This window comes from Puma concolor, chromosome D1 (assembly GCF_028749965.1).
Source record: "Puma concolor isolate L17-30 chromosome D1, mPumCon1.1.hap2, whole genome shotgun sequence".
In the NCBI taxonomy this organism is placed as follows: domain Eukaryota; kingdom Metazoa; phylum Chordata; class Mammalia; order Carnivora; family Felidae; genus Puma; species Puma concolor.
Window position 1 is genome coordinate 78,883,690 of NC_141676.1, and position 19,587 is coordinate 78,903,276.

Below are 19,587 nucleotides of genomic sequence, written 5' to 3' on the forward strand. Positions count from 1 at the left end.
CTTTCTTTCTTTCTTTCTTTCTTTCTTTCTTTCTTTTTTTTTTGGTTCTGTGTATTACAGATGTTTTAACAAATGAAATAAAATTGAATGCCATGTGGAAAAATCAGTTATCCAGGAAATAATTTTTAAGCTGTATTTGTGCCCTCATTAGCAGAATTTTCTGTTACCTAATCTTAATAGGAAAAATTATGTTTCATATATTAAACAATCAGATGTCTCTTAAACATTTGCCCCCTTTTAACTTGAGGTCTTTGTTAGTTCCTTTAATGTCACTGTGACATCTTATCTTTTATTATTTGTTCATTTATTCATTCACCTCAAATATTTATCTACCTATGAATATTTACCAAGTTCATAACCAAAATTTTAAATTATCCCCTAATTTCTTCTTGATTTGTGTAATTATTAACTTGAAATTAAATCCTTATATATTTTGTATGTTAGAAAAATGACTAATATTAGGTGGGTATACTACTTCATTGATCAATGAGGTGATGGAGAGAGATACTCAGAAAGATTGATGATTAAAAAAAAAAACTTTTTTAAATTCTATTGATTTTTTTTTTTTTGAGAGAGAGAGAGAGAAAGAGAGAGAGAGAGAGAGAAACCAAGCACCTGAGTGGAGGAGGGGCAGAGAGAGCAGGAGAGAGAGAGAATCCCAAGCAGGCTCCATGCTGTCAGCACAGAGTCTGATGTGGGGGTCAAACTCACAAACTGTGAGATCATGATGTGAGACGAAGTCAAGAGCTGGAGGCTTAGCTGACTGAGCCACCCAGGCGCCCCAGGTTGATGATTTTTGATGAGTTTTAGCATTCAAATTGGTTTTAAAACCAGAATTATTTTGAGATTGTCATTTTGAAATGCATGTAACACATAACATTTATTCATTGATTTATATGAGTGATAACAAATATTCTTGTTCACACACAGTTAAGATATTTATTTACAATACCCATTTTATATTACCTAGAGATTATTTGATGGTTTTAAAATAGAAAAAAATTCAAATACAAATAAAAGTAGAAAGTTGAAGAAGAATGCTCAATAATGATTAGACTCTATAAGTATTAAAATATCTACTATAGGAGTTTAATTTTAACTGAGTTTTCATAAAAGCTCTCCCAACATAATGGATATTTTCTTGAGTTGCAAAGATGCCTGGTCTTTAATACTTTTTTTGTTTTACTTTTATAGTCATGATAGATGCATTAACAGCTATATATGCTATGGCTTGACAGAGTTGCCTTCTAACCAAGCTATTGTCATCATTCTTGGTTAACTAGCTTGAATATATGAATTTACCCCAATTAGGATATAATTAGGCTAATCCTGATTTGGGTTGACAAAGAGCCTTGCAGGTATTCTAAAGACAAAATTAATTTTCAAGGGTTCAATATATTTCTTATTTGTTCATAACAGTATAAAAAGTTACATAGCATTTTTAAAAAGCATGATACACAAAAGCTTCAAATAAAAGTAGATGTTCATGACATTTATTTTCTGTTTACCACATTAGGACACCTTTTCCTAATCTTTAGCATTTAATAACATTTAAAAAAATATACTAAAGGAAAAAAAATCCAAGCATGAATGACTGTGATAAATTCTATCATCTAATGAAATAAAGTTAATTAAAGATGACTGATGGTGTCCTTTTTCCCAAATCTGCTCAACACAAAATGTGTAGGATGGACAAGAATGTGGTTTGTGGGAGCCAATGTAGAAAATGCTTGAATGGTTAAAAATCAACCAGTAATTAATGAAGTGTACATTAACAGTATAATACTTAGTGAATATTTACAGGAGACTTACATATGCCTGACATTGCTCTAAGTACTTGGAACTTAGCAAGAGACAGCTATATATCGTTCTTAGCTCATGGTTACATACAACAAACTTATTTCCCTATGGACCAGCTAACAACAGGGAGTGAGTTTGTGGCTCAATAAAAGGCTTAAATTGGTGCTAGAGTTGTCTCCAGATATAAAGAACTTCCTCTGGAACTGGTAGAGCTAATTAGACTGCCCTTCACTAAACTGTTAGAAGAGGGTCAGTCACTGCATTGGTTGTTGGATGAGATGCCCTTTTCAACTCCAACGCTCCATGATTCTTTTACACTGAAGAGTTGTAGGGAGAGTACTGATCAAATTAGCAAACAGGAATAAAAATACTTTCAGAAGCTTTCATTTATGCATTCAGTGAATATTTACTCGGTGCTAACTATATATCAGACACTGTTTTAGCACTTGGGGATCTAGCTTTTACAATAAGTATGGTGGGTTTTGGAATGTAAATCTTCCCTTTGATTTCTGTGGTTTCAAAGAACCACATTTTGCCATCAAAATATGCCTAATTATAGAATCTAAAAAAAAAAAAGAAATCCAGAAAGAATTAGACAACAAACATAATGAGACAGATAATATGACTCTTTCGATAACCTTTTTTGTTTAAATTGAATTTCATAAGGACTTGTTGTTTCTGGCACTTAGGACAAGATTGACCTTTTCCTCTCATCCATTTATAATTACTAACTGCCTAGTAGTGCACTACTAGGTATTTATCCAAAGGATATGAAAATGCTGATTTGAAGGGGAACATGCACCCAAATATTTATAGCAATATTGACAATAGCCAAATTATGGAAAGAACCCAAATGTCCACCAATTGATGAACGGATAAAGAAGATGTATACACACACACACACACACACACACACACACACACACACACAATGGAATATTACTCAACAATCTAAAAGAATGAACTCTTGCTATTTACAGCAATGTAGACGGAACTAGAGTGTATTATATTAAGAGACAAATACATGATTTCACTCATGTGGGATTTAAGAAATACAACAGATGAACATAGGAGAAGGGAAGGCAAAATAAGAAAACAGAGATGGAGACAAACCATAAGAGAATCATAAATACAGAGAACAAGCTGAGGGTTCATGGAGGGGGGATGGGCAGGGGGGATAGGCAAGATGGGTGTTGGGCATTGAGGAGGGCACTCTTTGGGATGAGCACTGGGTGTTATATGAAAGTAGTGAATCACTAGGTTTTACTCTTGAAACCAATATTACACTGTATATTAACTACTTGAATTTAAATAAAAATAGAATTACTATGCTACAATAATAATGTATATCATCCATTGAGCATTTACTATGTGCAAATCACCCTGCTAGATTATTTCCATGTATGTAATTTATTCTTCACAGCAATATTGTGATATGATGCAGGTAGTATAAGTCATAGTAGTGTCTCTTTTACTGAAGAGGAAACAGGCATGGAGAGGCTTACTAACTTACCTAAGGTGAAGTGTCGTAGACTCTAAGTTTAAAGTTCTCTTGGCCAGCAAAAGAGTGGATGCTGGATTAAAGCAAGAGATGGCTAATGTCTGGGAAAAGACAAGAGCCTCGAATAAGGGTCCTTGCCCCATATTTATTCAGATCAGAAGGCTTACAAACGTGATGAGTGTGTACAAAGAGACAAACTAGGAACATTAACTTAGGATGTGAGGGAAAAGGGGGGGGTTTGAAAATACACAGTATTTGGAGTTTGGGTCAATATAGAACAAAATCCAGGAGCTGGGCAGATGGGTAGATGGTTGTTAACAGCAGACAGGAGGTGCCATGCCTGTTTATCTTTGCCAGCCTAGGGGATGAGACAGGGGGAATAACCTCAGGGTTAACAAGGCACCTTTTCTTTTGTTAACCGTCTCCGCTCTGGGCTGCTTTGCCTGCAGCACAGTGGTCCATAGTCTTCCACCCTGAACATCTAATCTTGTTTATTTCATATACGTATGTATTGGGCACCTTTGCACCATTTCTATTTCGGGACTTTGTCTCTCCCTCTCTAGTTTGGGGGCTCTGCACCCTCTCTCTATTTTGGGTGCCTTTGCAACTCCTTATTCCTGGTGCCTTTGTGCCTCCCTATTCTCGGGGTGTCTTTGCATCCCCCTATTCTTGGAATGCCAATCTGGTTTACCCAAACTCAGATGTGAGCATTTTATGGCTTTGTATTTCTTTATGCCTTGTTAACCCATTGGTATAAGCCCAGGGGATTCCCAAGCTTATCCCCCACAGTGAAGCAGCTAGTAAGAGATGACACAAAAAAACTGTCGTCAAAAAAAAAAAAAAAAAAAAAAGCTGTGTATTGTGCTTATTTTCTATTTGGTATTATTAACCACGTACTATGTAACCTTTCTAGATAAGAGAATCTGTATGCCTTGCATACTGATTCTCATTTGTTATTCTGCAATTTTAATAAATGACAAAAAGAAGTAGATATAATAAGATAGAAGAAGTAAATGGTGGAAGTTCAGAAATGTTTCAACAACACTAACCTGGCTATTCTTTCTGATTTTCCTTCATAGACTCTTCTTCCTATTGAAATTGGAGGTATTTCTTAGCATTCGGTGTAGCAGCTCTACCATGTTCTTCTCCCTTGCAACATAATCCCTGAGTGGCCTTGTTCCTGATATGGATTCTTTTCACTAGTCTAAAGTTTTTTAAACCTCAAGTCTGCAGTTTCCAATACAGCCACTTTCCTTTGTGCCATCCAAATCAGTCTAGGTATCCAACAATCTAAGTACATTTGGAGTTTGAATTGTATTTTAAACTTGTAATCATTTTTATCTGTAAAATTAGTATTTACAACCAGAGATGAGATTTAGCTAATTCTCTAATTTTAAGAAAATCTACATAATCTTTATATTTATTGGTTAGTTTGAGCTATCTCAGTGAGGCCATAATAAACTCATTATTAATAAGATAAAACTAACCTCCTATGTCAACATAGATTGCAATTTATGTGGATATGTTTTCTAACAAATATAGTTCCCTAAAACATAGTTTTAATCTCAAGTTTATAAAGCAATATTTGGATTCATTTTTGAACAATTTCAATATTACAGAATTTTGTTTCCCATTTAATAAAACTTTTTTTTTTTTTGAGGGAGAGAGAGAGAGAGCATGAGCAGGGGAGGAGCAGAGAGAGAGAGACACACACATACAGAATCTGAAGCAGGCTCCAGGCTCTGAGCTGTCCGCACAGAGCCTGACACGGGGCTCGAACTCAAGAACCATGCGATCATGACCTGAGATGAAGTCGCATGCTTAACCGACTGAGCCACCCAGGCGCCCCCTATTTTTTTTTTTTTTTTGCCATTTTTAAGAAACATCTAAATGAAAACCTCAAATTGTGATGGCACAAATAAGTATCAATTAGTATTTTATGACAACTCATGTAAACCTCTTTAATTAACAACATGTAGGGGCGCCTGGGTGGCGCAGTCGGTTAAGCGTCCGACTTCAGCCAGGTCACGATCTCGCGGTCCGTGAGTTCGAGCCCCGCGTCGGGCTCTGGGCTGATGGCTCAGAGCCTGGAGCCTGTTTCCGATTCTGTGTCTCCCTCTCTCTCTGCCCCTCCCCCGTTCATGCTCTCTCTCTGTCCCAAAAATAAATAAAAAACGTTTGAAAAAAAAAATTTTAATTAACAACATGTAAAAATGGTTTGTTGTGAGACTTATATTCTTTAGGATAATAGATTTACATTTGAACTTCTAACGAAAATGCTAATATTAACAGCTTCTGACTCCCTTTAAAATTTTTAGTCAAGGTGCATCAAAGAATTTGTAGATGAGGCTTATGACTATCTTTTGCTCAATGGAGTCAAGCGGAGGAATAGCGAATATCACATTATTTATTGGCTGTAAATGAAAACTAGGAATCAATAGAAAGGATTAAATCATGAGTTGTTATACAACTCACATATGCATTTGTTCATTCATTCATTCATTCTGTTATTTATTTGACAAACATTTAAAAAGTATATGCATAAGGCTAGTTGGGATAGAATATCTTACATAAGATACAGCCCTTGTCAAGGAATTTAGGCTCATAAGTATGTCTTCAGCATGAAGATCATGTTCACTAGAGTTTTCCACATCGAACAATAGGACCTTGGACCCTATAGTTCATGAAAAGGTCTTGTTAAAATCTGTTAAAACGTACTAAGTATATTAAATGACTAGACCACCTAGATGTATGCACGTTATGCAGAGTTTCCTTTGAAACTAACAGTGTTATAATAGCACTCCAGTTAATTTCACACAACTACTCTGAACAGTCATTAACCAGTATTAGAACTCGCCAGCCCTGCAGCATTGGGTGACACCTCTCCAGTAAGAGCTCACAGGGAGGAGGAACCATTGCTCTGGTGCTGCGGTCCCACTGCCTGCTTGATGGCTGCAGACCACAGCGGCCTGGAGTGCTTCTACTGCCTGGGCAAGAGGCAGGGCATTGTGGGTCCGAGCCCTTCCACGAGGGGAACTTTGTCCTCCCCTCCAGGCCTACGCCCACATGCTCACAGTCAAGGAATGCAGCCACCACTGCAAGTACTGCTTTGCCAGGAAAAAAGGATTGTTCAAATGTGGAAGATGCAAGCAGGCATTTTACTGCAACAGGGAGTGTCCGAAAGACACTGTTAGGAAGACGATTGGCTTATGCACAAGATGGAATGTTCTTGCATGGGTTGTTTTGCGGGGGGTGGGGGTTGCACTGGAATCCCTCAGAGATGGTAAGGCTAACTGCAAGGATTCCGGCCAAACAGAAGATCCACCCAGAAAAAACACCTTCAGAGAAATTGTTGGCTGTGAAGGAGTTTGAATCACATCTGGATAAATCAGACAATGAGTAGAAGGACTTAATTCAGGTGACATCGCTGCTCTTCGTCACTTTCCCTCCAAGCACCTCCAGTTCCCTGGCAGTGATAACTTGGTACTCTTTGCACAGTTTCACTGTAATGGCTTTACAACTGAAGAGGCAGAGCTTTCTCATTTGGGATATTTCCCCGGGCAATATTTCCTGAGGTTGCACTGATGAATCATAGTTGTTGCCCCACTGTCATTGTGACCTACAAGGGGATCCTGGCAGAAGTAAGAGCTGTACAGGATATCAACCTGGGAGAGGAGGTTTGTATCAGCTCTGTTGACCTCCTGTACCCAACAGAAGACAGGAATGACCCGTGAAGAGAGTCTTACTACTTTACCTGTCAGTGCCAGGAGTATACCACCAAAGACAAGGATAAGGCCAAATTGGAAATCCAGAAGCTCAGCCATTCCACCAAAGGCAGAAATAATCTCTGACACGATCAGATATGCACGCAATGTCCTGGAGGAGTTCTGGGGGGCCAAGCACTACAAATGCCCTCAAGAGCTGCTGAATATCTGTGAGCTCAGCCAGGAGAAGATGAGCTCCGTGTTTGAGGACAGCAATGTGTACATATGGCACATGATGTACCCAGTCATGGGTGTCTGCTTGTATATGCAGGACTGGGAAGGAGCCCTGTGATATGGACAGGAAATCGTTAAACCCTCCAGCAAGCATTCTCCTCTGTATTCCATGGCTTCCATGTGGTTGAAGCTGGGAAGGCCATACAGGGGCCGGGAAACAAAGCTGCTGGAGAGAAAGCAGTGAAGAAGGCCATTGCAATAAGGGAAGGAGCTCTGGCAAAGATCATTTGTACATTAATGATATCAAACAAGAAGTTGAAACTATGCTGTTAGTTTTCATTTAATGCTAGTGCAGAAACCTTCAAGGATTTGAATATTTCAAATCATACACCTCATTCTCTCATTTCTGCAAAATCATTGGAACGAAAACACTTGCTCTTAAACCTTACATGTGGCTTACCTGGAAGTTGGTCTTAATCTTTAATCTTAATACCAAAATAAATTCTGAATGTTTTTTGTCCCCTAAGAGGTATGGCATGGTTTCATGTATTATCATACACTTTGGACAGAGCAAGTTTAAAAAATGAGATTATTTTTTCCTTCATGCCTGAATGATGAAAGAGAATAGAAAAGATAATGGTAAAAAATATATATAAAATGCAACATTGTTACCTGTTTTTTTTAATTAATAGATCTTATTTTTAGAGCAGCTCTAGATTAATAGAAAAAGTATGCAGAATGTACAGAGTTCTCACATACCATCTTTTCCTACCGTACCCTCCTTACAGTTTATCCAGTTATTAACCTCTTGCTTTAGTGTGGCACATTTGTTATCATCAAGGAACTGATAATGATGCATTATTATCAACTAAGGTCCACAGTTTATTAGGGTTCACTCCTTGTGGTGCACAGTTCTAAGTGTTTTCACAAATGGGTAACACCGTGTCTGCCATTACAGTGTCGTACAGAATCCTTTCACTGCTGCCCAAATCTGGTGTTCCTTCTTTAATCACTCCCTCTTTTCCTTGCTCTCTCTGAACGCTTGGAGGTCACTGATCTTTTTACTCTCTATTGTTTAGCCTTTTCAGGAATGTTATATAGCTGAAATCATACACTGCAGCATTTACATACTGGCTTATTTACTCAGCAATACGCATTTAATGTTCATGCATGTCTTTCCGTGACTTGATAGCTCATTTCTTCTTATCACTGGGTAAAATTCCATTGTATGAATGTACCACAATTTCTACATTGCCCTATTAAAGGACATCTTGATTCCTTCCAAGTTTTGGCAATTATGAATAAAGCTGCTATTAACATTTGTATGTAGGTTTTTGAGTGGACATAAAATTTCAACTCATTTAGGTAATTATCTTGGAGTACCACTGCTGAATCATATGGTAAGACTATGGTTAGCTTTGTAAAAAACTGTTAAACTGTTTTCCAAAGTGGTTGTACCATTTTGCATTCCATCAGCCATGAGTGTTTCGCATTTAGCCATTTTAATAGGTATGCAGAGGTCTCATTTTTTAAATTTGCAATTCCCGAGTGATATTTGATGTTGTGCATCTTTTCATAAGCTTATTTGTCATCTATATATCTTATTCGGGAGATGTATGTTTACATACTTTGCCTACTTTGTAATTGGTTGTTTTCTTATTGTTGGGTTTTAAGAGTTCTTGGTATATTTTGTATACAATTCTTTTATCAGCTTTGTGTTTTGTAAATATTTTCTGTGGCTTTTCATTTCTTAACAGTGTCTTTTGCAGAGCAGATGCTTTTAATTTTAACAAAGTCTAAATTACCAATGCTTTCTTTCATGGATCATATTTTTGGGGTTGTGTCTAAAAAAGTCTTCACCCTAGGTTTCCTACTATATTATTTTACAGAAGTTTTGTAATTTTGTATTTTACTATTAGGTCTGTAAGAGATTTTGAGTTAATTTTTGTATAGGGTGTAAGACCCATGTCTAGATTTATTTATTTTTTTCATGTATATGTCCAGTAGATCCAGTGCAATTTATTGAAAAGAGTATCCTGTGTATATTTTATTGTTTTTGTTCCTTTGTCTAAGATGAGCTGACTATATTTATGAGGTCTATTTCTGGGATCCCTATTTTATTTCATTAATCTATTTGTCTATTCTTTTACCAAGACCACACTATTTTGATAACTACAGCTTAATAGTAAGTCATGTGGTGTTAATTCTTTTATTGTTCTTCAACTTCAGAATTGTGCTGGCTATTCTGATTCTTTTGCCTCCCATTTAAACTGTAGAATCAGTTTGTCTATATCCACAAAATAACTTGCTGGGATATTGATTGAGATTTCATTGAATCTATAGATCAAGTTGGGAAGAATTGATAACTTGATGATATTGAATCTTCCTACCCTTGAACCTTGAATATCTCTCCATTTATTTACACCTTTTTAAATTTTTGTCACCAGAGTCTTAGTTTTCCTAATGTAGATTTTAGGTTGATTCTAATGTAAATGGTGTTATGCCTCTAATTCCAAATTTTGGTTATTCATTGCTGGTACATAGGAAAGAAATTATATTAACCTTACCTTGCAACCTTCTATAATCATTTATTAGTCTTAGTTCCAATTTTTTTTTGTTAATTCTTTCAGATCTTGTTCATAAGTAATCATGTCACTTGTGAACAAAGGCAGTTTTAATTCTTCTTATCCAAACTGTGTGCTTTGTTTCCTTTATGTTTTATTGTGTTAGCTGAGACCCCCAATATAATGTTGGAATGTTCCAATAAGAGTGGTGAGAAGGCCGTAGTTACTTTTTAAAAAGAAAACATTTCATTATTTCATGAATGTGATGGCAGAACGAGGCAATTTAGCATCAGATTAGATTAAAATATGAAATGTAATCAGGTAGAGAAGCCTCTTGTAGAAAAATTTTACAGAGAAAACCAATTTAAATATTCTTTGTAGACAGTAATTCCTGATTTATATAATGGATCAAAATGAGATTTTTTTTTCTGTTCTATTTAAGTCAGTGTCCATAAACCACATAAATCAATTGAATGGGGAAACCCCTCTTATATCAAGTACAAGGAAGGCCTCCAAAGGAATAAAAAATAATCCATGAACACCCCCCCCCCCCCCAACACACACACACGGGAACATATAAAACATGTAAAATGTTTTCCTACTTCCGAATTTAGTTTGATAATAAAAAGTAATTTTAAAAAATCAAACATTTAGTGAATATTATGGAAAGAAATGGAGAAAGGAGAGCCAAACTAAAGGGAAAAGAAAAAAATACTTCTTCAGCCTAGTTACGGACTACCCAGATACCACAGCTGTATTAATATTTTTTTAATGAAAAAACAGAAGATATGAAGAAGAGAAGTAGTAAAAACGACATATCAACCTGTTTACAAGATGAATGCAGACACACATTTATTTGACACTGAGGTTGCAATCAAGTATTAGACACAATTTAATGGGAGAGACAATTACAGTGACATATCAAATCACAACAGGGGAGGCATACATACAGAGCAACAGAGGAACAAAGGGAAAAGATAATAGATATCTGGAAGATCACACACACACACACACACACACACACACACACACACACACACCATGAAGCTCCATATAAAAGACAAAAGCCTACAGCCAGCAGAGACACAGACATGATTCACACACCACTGTCCCATTTTAAGGTGGAAATCCTACTATAATTTTGTTACATAGGTGTTTTTGATTTTACATGATTCTTCCATTTGGAAGCATGGATGATCTTGCAATATTAATTTTTCACACACAAAAAAGCAGAATTTAAGCCCTCTGGAGAAAGTTCAGTAAAAAAAAAGAAAAAAAGACATTTTAAATGGAGTAACATCACCATCTTGTGGTGTTTCAGAATATTGACTCTGCTTTTTAATGACATTTTGAGTTTATGTAGTTCTACGTAAAATATAGCTAACTTGATTATTTGTGAAAATAATCTAGATTATATATGACATAACCAGACTCAGAACAAGAACAAAGAAGTGATCCATCTACATACATTTGTAATTAACTTTCCATGAATTTATTACCTGCAGATTTCTTTTTTTGTATTACAGTTCCTCTGTTACTTTCTTGCACTCTATGATGTAATAAAAAATGGGGACCTCTGCCCCCTGCCCAATGCTTATTTTGCTAAAATCCCTTCCCTCAGGGGACTGAGACCCTTTCGGTTATCTATAATGTGGAATAAAGTCTCTAAAAATGCATGGTTAGGAATGTTAATATATACTCGGTTCTATATTTGACGTTTTTTGCTTCCTGGCTTGGTTCTTTAGCATATAAGGTTTCATTTTTAGTCAATTTAGGATTTAGTAGCATTCCCTGAACTGGCTCTGATGTGCCCAAACTGTGTAACTAGAACATAAAAGTCAGGATTATGAGAGATAGCTCCCATTCGTCAGATGCTTACAGTCTAGCTGCGGATGTAGACATACACACAAGAACCACATGAACAAAAGAAAACAAAACAACAAAACAAAAGAAAACAAAACAACAAAACAAGATTACATAGAAGTTATCTTGAAATGCCATATCACATTTTGCAGTTCTTTCCCTCTAGCTTTTGCCTCAGTCATTAAATTGATCTGATAAACTCATTAGGGAAGGATTTAATAGGCCCTTACCATTTTCATAATACTTGGTGCCATGAAAGATATAGCAGAAGGTGCAGGAAAAAAGATTCAAGGCATTTATAATCTAGTTGGGGTGACTAACAAAATGTCTTAGAGAATGTAAATGCTTGCAGCTATAACAATACATGAAAGTTATGTATGGAAAAAATGGGAGTTTTGGGTTTTTTCAGGTTCCTCATTCATACTTTAAATATATTCTAAAATATAAACATAAAGGGTGACTGGGTGGCTCATTCAGTTAAGCCTTCAACTTCAGCTCAGGTCATGATCTCACCATTTGTGAGTTTGAGCCCCACGTTGGGCTCTGTGCTGACTACTCAGAGCCTGGAGCCTGCTTTGGATTCTGTGTCTCTCCCTCTCTCTCTCTGCCCCTCCTCCGCTCATGCTCTGTCTCTTTCTCTCAAAAATAAATAAACATTAAAAAAATAATAAATAAAATATAAAGATAAGATCAAGAAAAGTCAGAAATGACTGAAGAAAAAAAAATCATAACACCACTCCATTAACCCAAGTATTTAGTATTTTGGTGTACAAAAGTCTTTTTTCCCACTTCAGAATCCTTAAAAACTATTGTGTAGGAGAATCTGTAGCTGAAGAGCTTAAGATCATATGTTGAAATTAAGACAGGACAGTGAAGGTCTTTACTTTTTTTCTTTTTCTTTTTTTTCTTTCAAAAATCGAATTAGAAAATACTTAGAAATGAATCTGACAAAAGGCTCAAGTTTTTCTTGAAGAAAACTTCAAGATAAGCAGAGGAACATAAAAGACGCTTGCTTAAGCTCTTGATTAAGTTCTGGGGCGCAAAGTCATAATACTATAAAGCAGTAAATTCTCCTCAAATTAATCTACAAATAGAAGGCAATTGCCATTGAAATTCCAGCTTTCCAAAGTGGCTCTAAAGTTAATTTTAATAACTAAATATTAAATAAAAGTTAACATTTTTTTCTGAAAAAAAAAAAAAAAAGGAAGTGGGCAAAGCCACACTATACAATTAAAACTAAAATTGCCTGATGTTGGAAGAGGAAGATAAAGACAGATCAATGAGGCTAGAAAATCCAGAAACAGGGCAAGTTATGTAGTATAAGAATTCTGTAATATTCCAGATCAGTAAGGAAAGGAAAGAGTGAATTTGACATCCTTTTTGGTAATAATTGACCCAACATTAAAAAGTAATTTACATTCTTACTCTGTTCCAAGTACCATCCAATTTCTAGATGGATCAAAGTTTTAGCTATTAAAAATTGAAATAATAAAATTACTGAAAAAATAAATGAATAATTATATAACCTTACAATGGTAGACTTTTATAAATGTGACCTTAAAGATAGAAACCAGCAAGGAAAATTTGGTTGGTTTTATGAACTTAATATTAGTTGAATAAATAAATGTTAAAAAAATCTGTGAACTTTTTGGGAAGAGAAATGAACGGTGACAAATTACAACACATATAGGAGGCCAGCTTATTCTAATGTCTGTCATACAAGAGATCTTTTCTCTGCCCCAAAGAGGCAGGCCAGAAGCTACACATGGAGACACCCTGCAAAAGCCCCCCCATGAAATTGACAGAGGAAGCCTGAACTCAGATAGTTGCCTTGTATAGAAATGACAGCTGCTGTCTAAAGTAGCCTTAAGGGAAGGACTGTTTGTTTATTAATGTTGTAATTCCTTTTACTTATCCCTGTCTTCAGTAAAGTGAAGAGGCAGAACCTGGTTTCAGCGGTGATAAAGAGAATTAAGCAAAACCTGTATACACGCTTATAAAATGAGAGGAATAACCCTACTTGAACCTCTCCAGAAAAGCATATGAAATTGGTATGGGGCACCACAGTTTTCAAAGCAGCTCTGATGTACGGCCACACTGAGAACCACAGCGTTAGAGGCTGGTGTGAGAGGGGTGGCGGCAGCGGGTCCGAGGTGATTCCACAGGCACCTAATTGTTGGCAGCACAGCCAGCTGTGTGCAGGGGTCCTTGGCTAGGAGGATAACCACAGTCCAGACTCGAGAAGGAGCATGAGCCAGAAGCTGAAAAGAGACTGGAAATGGTATGCTTCCTGGAGGGTACTCCTAGGAGGGGACCTGTGACCTTGCCTTTATGATCATGGTCTTCCAGGTTACATAACAATTCTTGTGAAGAACCGTCTACAGAAAGACGTATCTAAGCTCTGGGAGTCTGAAGTCACATGATATCAGAACGATGCATTGACTCCAGTTGATAGCGATTAAAGCTACTGTCCTATTTGTGATGTATGCATGAGTTAGAAAGATAGGAAAATCTGAGAACCTTTCCAGATAAAAGGGTAGTAAAGAGATATAACAATGAAACATTGTATGAGATAATGGAGTGGAAACCAAGTTACCATAAAGGCTACCATTGAGACAATTGATGAAATTTGAATATGGAAGGTGGAGTCCATAATAGTGTTGTATTAATGTTAAATGTCTTGATTTTGATAATTGCCATCCAGTTCTGGAAGAGAATGTCCTTACTTTTAGGACAGAAACATGCAAGGATTCAGAAGTAAAGATGCATAATGTCTCCAACTTACACTCAAGTGGTTTTAAGTAAAAGGCACATATAAAATATATATACAGAGAAAAAAACCACATGGGGCAAAATGTGGCAATTGATGAATTTGGATAATTGGAATACAGGAATTCGTTTTCCTATTCTTTTAACTTTTCTGTAAGTTTGAAATTATGTTTTAAAAGTTATCAAAGCAAAAAATAAATAAATAAAAAGTTGCCAAAGAAAAACTCAACATGAAAGAGTCCCAAAGAAGAGAATACAAAGAGTTTGATACAGGAGAAAGTTGGTAGGGCTGGAATGTGTTGGAAGATTGTAGGACTGCAAACAATGAGGAAGAGAGGAGGGAATAGAAGTAGGGGTCAAATTGTGCAGTTTTCACAGGCCCTGGTAAGGAGTTTGGATTTAATTCTAATAGCAAGTCACTATAAATTTCTGAGCAGGGCAGTTACTTCCAGGGAATGATTCTGCTTGGAGCTGCTTAGGCTGCATGTCGGCCTCTGGATAACTCAATCGTGGTGTCTACAGAAAGGAGGAAAGGAATAGCTAGGCCTCTTGAACCTCTTGGCAGGAGGAGAAGGATGGAGGTAAAACACCCCACAGGGAGCCTATGGGACAGCCAGAACAATAATGGCCATTGCCCAGACCTTGTCATGCCTTGACTGCCCAGCATACCACAGAGCCTGACACCCCCACTGCCAGCCTTCCTTTCACTCTTCCAGTTCTAGAAACGTTCCAGTCACATTACAAGTGATCCCACACCCAACACCAAGAGCAACAGCAAAAGCCCACACTTAAATGCTCTCTAAAGGGAGACAACCTCTCTAGTTTCTCTATTCTGTTCCATGTCCAGCATCTTTGGGTGATATTTATTTCTCCAAGTCAGGTTTGAACATGGCTCTTCTTGACCCTGCAATTGAAAGCTAAATGACAAATTACATATTGGAAGGGAAGTGGAAAGTTGTTCAGCAACTTGCATACAGAGGCTCCTCCTCCCCCAGCAGGAATGGCTGTGCCTGAACCCATAGTAACGGGGACCCTCTTCCAGCAGCAGCAGCAGCCCGCTGCTCAGCAGTGATCTGGTGATGGTCACTGGCATTGTCAGACAACCTTCAGCTGTGTTGGCATTTATAGTCAACCTGTTTCATGCTCAAATCCTTTCTATTTATACTCCGAATCCAAAACTTATTATCGTGATTGCCTTTTAAGACTGTAGAGAGTTAGGATCCCTCCCTGGGGGACAGGGACCTGTGGTGTGTCCGGCAGCTGACTTCTTTCCTTTTTTCAAACAAATATTTATTTACTTTTGAGAGAGAGAGAGAGAGAGTGCGAGCACGCGAGGGGCAGAGAGAGGATCCCAAGCAGGCTCCCAGCTGTCAGCGCAGAGTCCCACGTGGGGCTTGAACTCTTGAACTCACAAACTGTGAGATCATGACTGCGAGAGCAGACCTAGACTGGCCGACTCCATTTTGTTCTGTGTCCTCCATCTTGAGTGACTATGTCCCCGACATGGCCCCCTTTCCGGGAAAACCGCAGAAAGAAATTCCCGCTCAAACCTCAGACCATGCCTCCTCCCCTTGAGTAACTTCCTGCTCACCCGTTCAAACTTCCCGTTCAAACCATGCCCGGCAACCTGCGCAAGGGGACTCTGACCCTTCCCCAGCCAATCGGCTAAGGCCATGACCATCACCCCCCAACTGCCCCTAGATCCCTATAAAACCTTTGTGCTTTTGGAACATGCTCTCTCTTTCCGGCATCTTACCACTGCGTCGGTGCAGGTAGGGGATTGAGCTCGAGCTAGCTCGAATAAAGGCTCTTTGCTTTTGCATCAGACTCGGCTCACTGGTGGTCTTTGGGGATCAGGAATTCTGGGCATAACAATGACCTGAACCAAAATCAAGAATTGGACTCGTAACTGGCTGAGCCATCCAGGTGCCCCTGTGGAGCTGATTTCTGCAGACCTCTTTTTGTGATGACCAGAGAATGCAGACTGTATGGCTTTTAGTTCTAATCTCTGATTTGTATGTTTTCCCAGTAAATCTAGTTTTTTAAATCTTTACACGTGACACTGGAATTTGTCCTTATTCAACTTTAACTACAATAAAAAAAAATTCCTTTGTTTTTTAGAACTGAAGTTGCAATGAAGTTGTGTTTTGGTGAGAGGCACTACATCTGGTGGATAAGTATATAAGGATTCCCCTGCTTTGTTAGTGGGCCGATTTCTTCCATGGACAGACTGATTTCTTTTCAGGTTCTGACTGCCAGGACTATCTCCCTGGTCTGTCGGCATCCCTGGCAGCTCCTGAGAGTGGCACAGATGAAGGCATTCCTCTTTGGAGGTATAAAGACCTCTGTATGTTTTGTTGCCCAGCATAGGGTCCCCTTCTTGTAACTGGACCAAAGTGAGTTCACTCCTTGATGAGTCAGAAACTGCACCAGGATGAGCTGTCGCACTGAGAAAACTTTTATTTGAAGCAAATAAATTGATCGTGGAGAATGCTTCCAAAGCTGTGACTCCCAAGAGAGGGTGAATGGTTTCCTTTTGTTTAGGTTTAGGAAGAATATTTAGATGGAGAAGCCTTGTCACCCTATGTAGAGGCGGGCATAACGTCACGCATGCACCTTAAGGAAGCATGTCTGTGCACACATTATATGTTATATAAATGAGGCAGGCTGAGGCTCCTCCTTGGGTGGAGATTTCAGTTTTATATTGAGGTAAGGAGATTGTGGGTCATTCCAGACGTCACTCCATGGTCCATCTGTTCAGGTGTGAGTCAGGTTTAGCTCAAAGGGTCTGTAAGACAAAGCTAGTGGCTATAAGCAGGTGGGCATTAAAGGCCAGGTCTTGGGATCTAGCTGGTGACATTCGGATCACAGAACCTGAGATCTCAAGGAAGCAAATCCCAGGGAGATATATTTGGGTATAATTGCACATCTTAGTCTTTCTTCCAACTGTAGAGATGGGCACATGATGCCAAAAACCAGGGCTGTCAGACTCCTCAGAACTCCTCTCAAGAGGTTTTAGGGAAGATCTTCTTACACAGCTGGAGCTGTTAGGCTAGTAGGTTATGAGGTTTGGGGTGCTTGGGGACCTCCATGCCTGGCGCATGGGAAAAGTCTGAGGGACAGTATTTGTGCACTTCATCTAGCTGTGCCTCAAGCCAGTATTACCTGAGTGACCTAAATAAATAAAAACCTTTTATTGCTTAAGCAATATTCTATTCTTTGCAGGCAAGAATCCTGCCTAATTATACCAGGGCATCACTGCTTTAGCCAAACACTTTGTTGGCAAGTTTAGAGGCGACTGGGACTTGCTTTAGAAGTCAAATAATCACAGGACCTTCTTGGCTGGGTTTGGATTTTTCCTGGCAGTTAAAGTCCTTTAGCATCCTTTCAGTTTGCTGGGGGGTAAGATACTGAGAGCCTCATTAGCTTGTAACAAATGTCAGAAATCTTGTTGAATCATGATCCTAGAATCTGGACTCTACCTTTGAAATTTCTATCTCTTAGCAACACAAAACAGGCTACTCCCCAAGCTCTAAGGCCTCAGTTGAATACTTTTATTTTTGTCCCTGACTTTAAAACAGTAGACAGGAGGGGGAAATGTGTAGACCGCATTCAGCAAATGCATTTATATTTTTTATTAAAAATGAAAAAGGAGGATTTTTCCCTTGCACCATTTAAAAATCACTATCAGAAAAAAATTAATTGAAAAGTTGGAGATTATTAAATAGTATTTTCAGTATATCTACATTGTTTTTGCTATTTGTGCTAAAAACTAAAATTATATATTTGAAAGGTTTTTAATTTTTTTCCTTTTTTCTGGTGACTTTATTTTTTTATTTTTATTTAAATTTTAGTTAATTAACATACAGTGCAATATTGATGTGAAGACAATACAGTGATTCATAATTTACATACAATACTTGATGCTCATCACAAGTGCCCTCTTTAATACCTATCACCCATCTAGCCCATCCCCCACCCACCTCCCTCAATCTACCCTCAGTTTGTTCTCTATCCTAAAGGGTCTCTTGTGGTTTGTTTCCCTCTCTCTGTTTTTTACTCCCTTCCTATATGTTCATCTGTTATATTTCTGAAATTCCAAATATGGGTGATATGGTATTTGTTTTTCTCTGATTGACTTATTTTACTTAGAATAATATATTCTAGCTCCATCCATGTTGTTGCAAATGGCAAGATTTCATTCTTTTCTTTTTGATGACTGAGTAATATCCTACACACACACACACACACACACACACACACACACACACACACACACAATCTTTTTTATCCATTCATCAGTCAAAGGACATTTGGGCTTTCTCCATAATTTGGCTGTTGATAATGCTATCAACATTGGGGTGCATGCACCCCTTTGAATCTGTATTATTCTATCCTTTGTGTAAATAGTGCAATTTCTGGATTGTAGGGTAGTTCTATTTTTAGTTTTTTGAGGAACCAGTTCACATTCCACCAACGCTGCAAGAAGTTTCCCCTTTCTCTACATCTTCACCTATACCTGTTGTTTCCTGTGTTGAGGTGGAATCTCATTGTGGTTTTGATTTATATTTCCCTAATGAGTGATGTTGAGCATCTTTTTATATGTCTGTTAGTCATCTGGATGGCTTTTCTTTGGAAAAGTGTCTATTCCTGTCTTCTGTCCATTGCTTAACTGGGTTATTTGTTTTGGGTGTTGAGTTTGATAAGTTCTTTATAGAGTTTTGATACTAACCCTTTTTGGGTACATCATTTGCAAGTATCTTTTCTCAATCCATTGGTTGCCTTTTAGTTTGGTTGACTGTTTCCTTCGCTGTGCAGAAGCTTTTTATATCGATGAAGTCCCAATAGTTCATTTTGCTTTTTATTCCCTTGCCTCTGGCAATGTGTCTGGTAAGCTTGATATGGCAGAGGTCAAAGAGGTTGCCACCTGTTTTTTATCCTGTAGGATTTTTTAAAAAAAAATTTTTTTTTTCAACGTTTATTTATTTTTGGGACAGAGAGAGACACAGCATGAACGGGGGAGGGGCAGAGAGAGAGGGAGACACAGAATCGGAAACAGGCTCCAGGCTCTGAGCCATCAGCCCAGAGCCCGACGCGGGGCTCGAACTCACGTGACCTGGCTGAAGTCGGACGCTTAACCGACTGCGCCACC

General features: G+C 38.0%; 1 long non-coding RNA gene and 1 pseudogene across 3 annotated transcripts in view; both read left to right on the forward strand.

Moving 5' to 3' along the window:
- Window positions 1–19,587, forward strand: part of LOC112865782 (uncharacterized) — a 54,005-nt gene that overhangs the window by 10,924 nt on the left and 23,494 nt on the right. The window contains exon 3 of one of the 3 annotated variants that reach the window (XR_015241195.1): window positions 4,381–4,613. The exons of the other annotated variants lie outside the window; for them this stretch is intronic. This is a non-coding gene — a long non-coding RNA (uncharacterized LOC112865782). Of the gene's footprint in view, window positions 1–4,380; window positions 4,614–19,587 lie in introns of those variants that run through there. 3 annotated transcript variants of the gene reach the window in all.
- On the forward strand, window positions 6,251–7,765 carry LOC147576834 (N-lysine methyltransferase SMYD2 pseudogene; annotated as a pseudogene).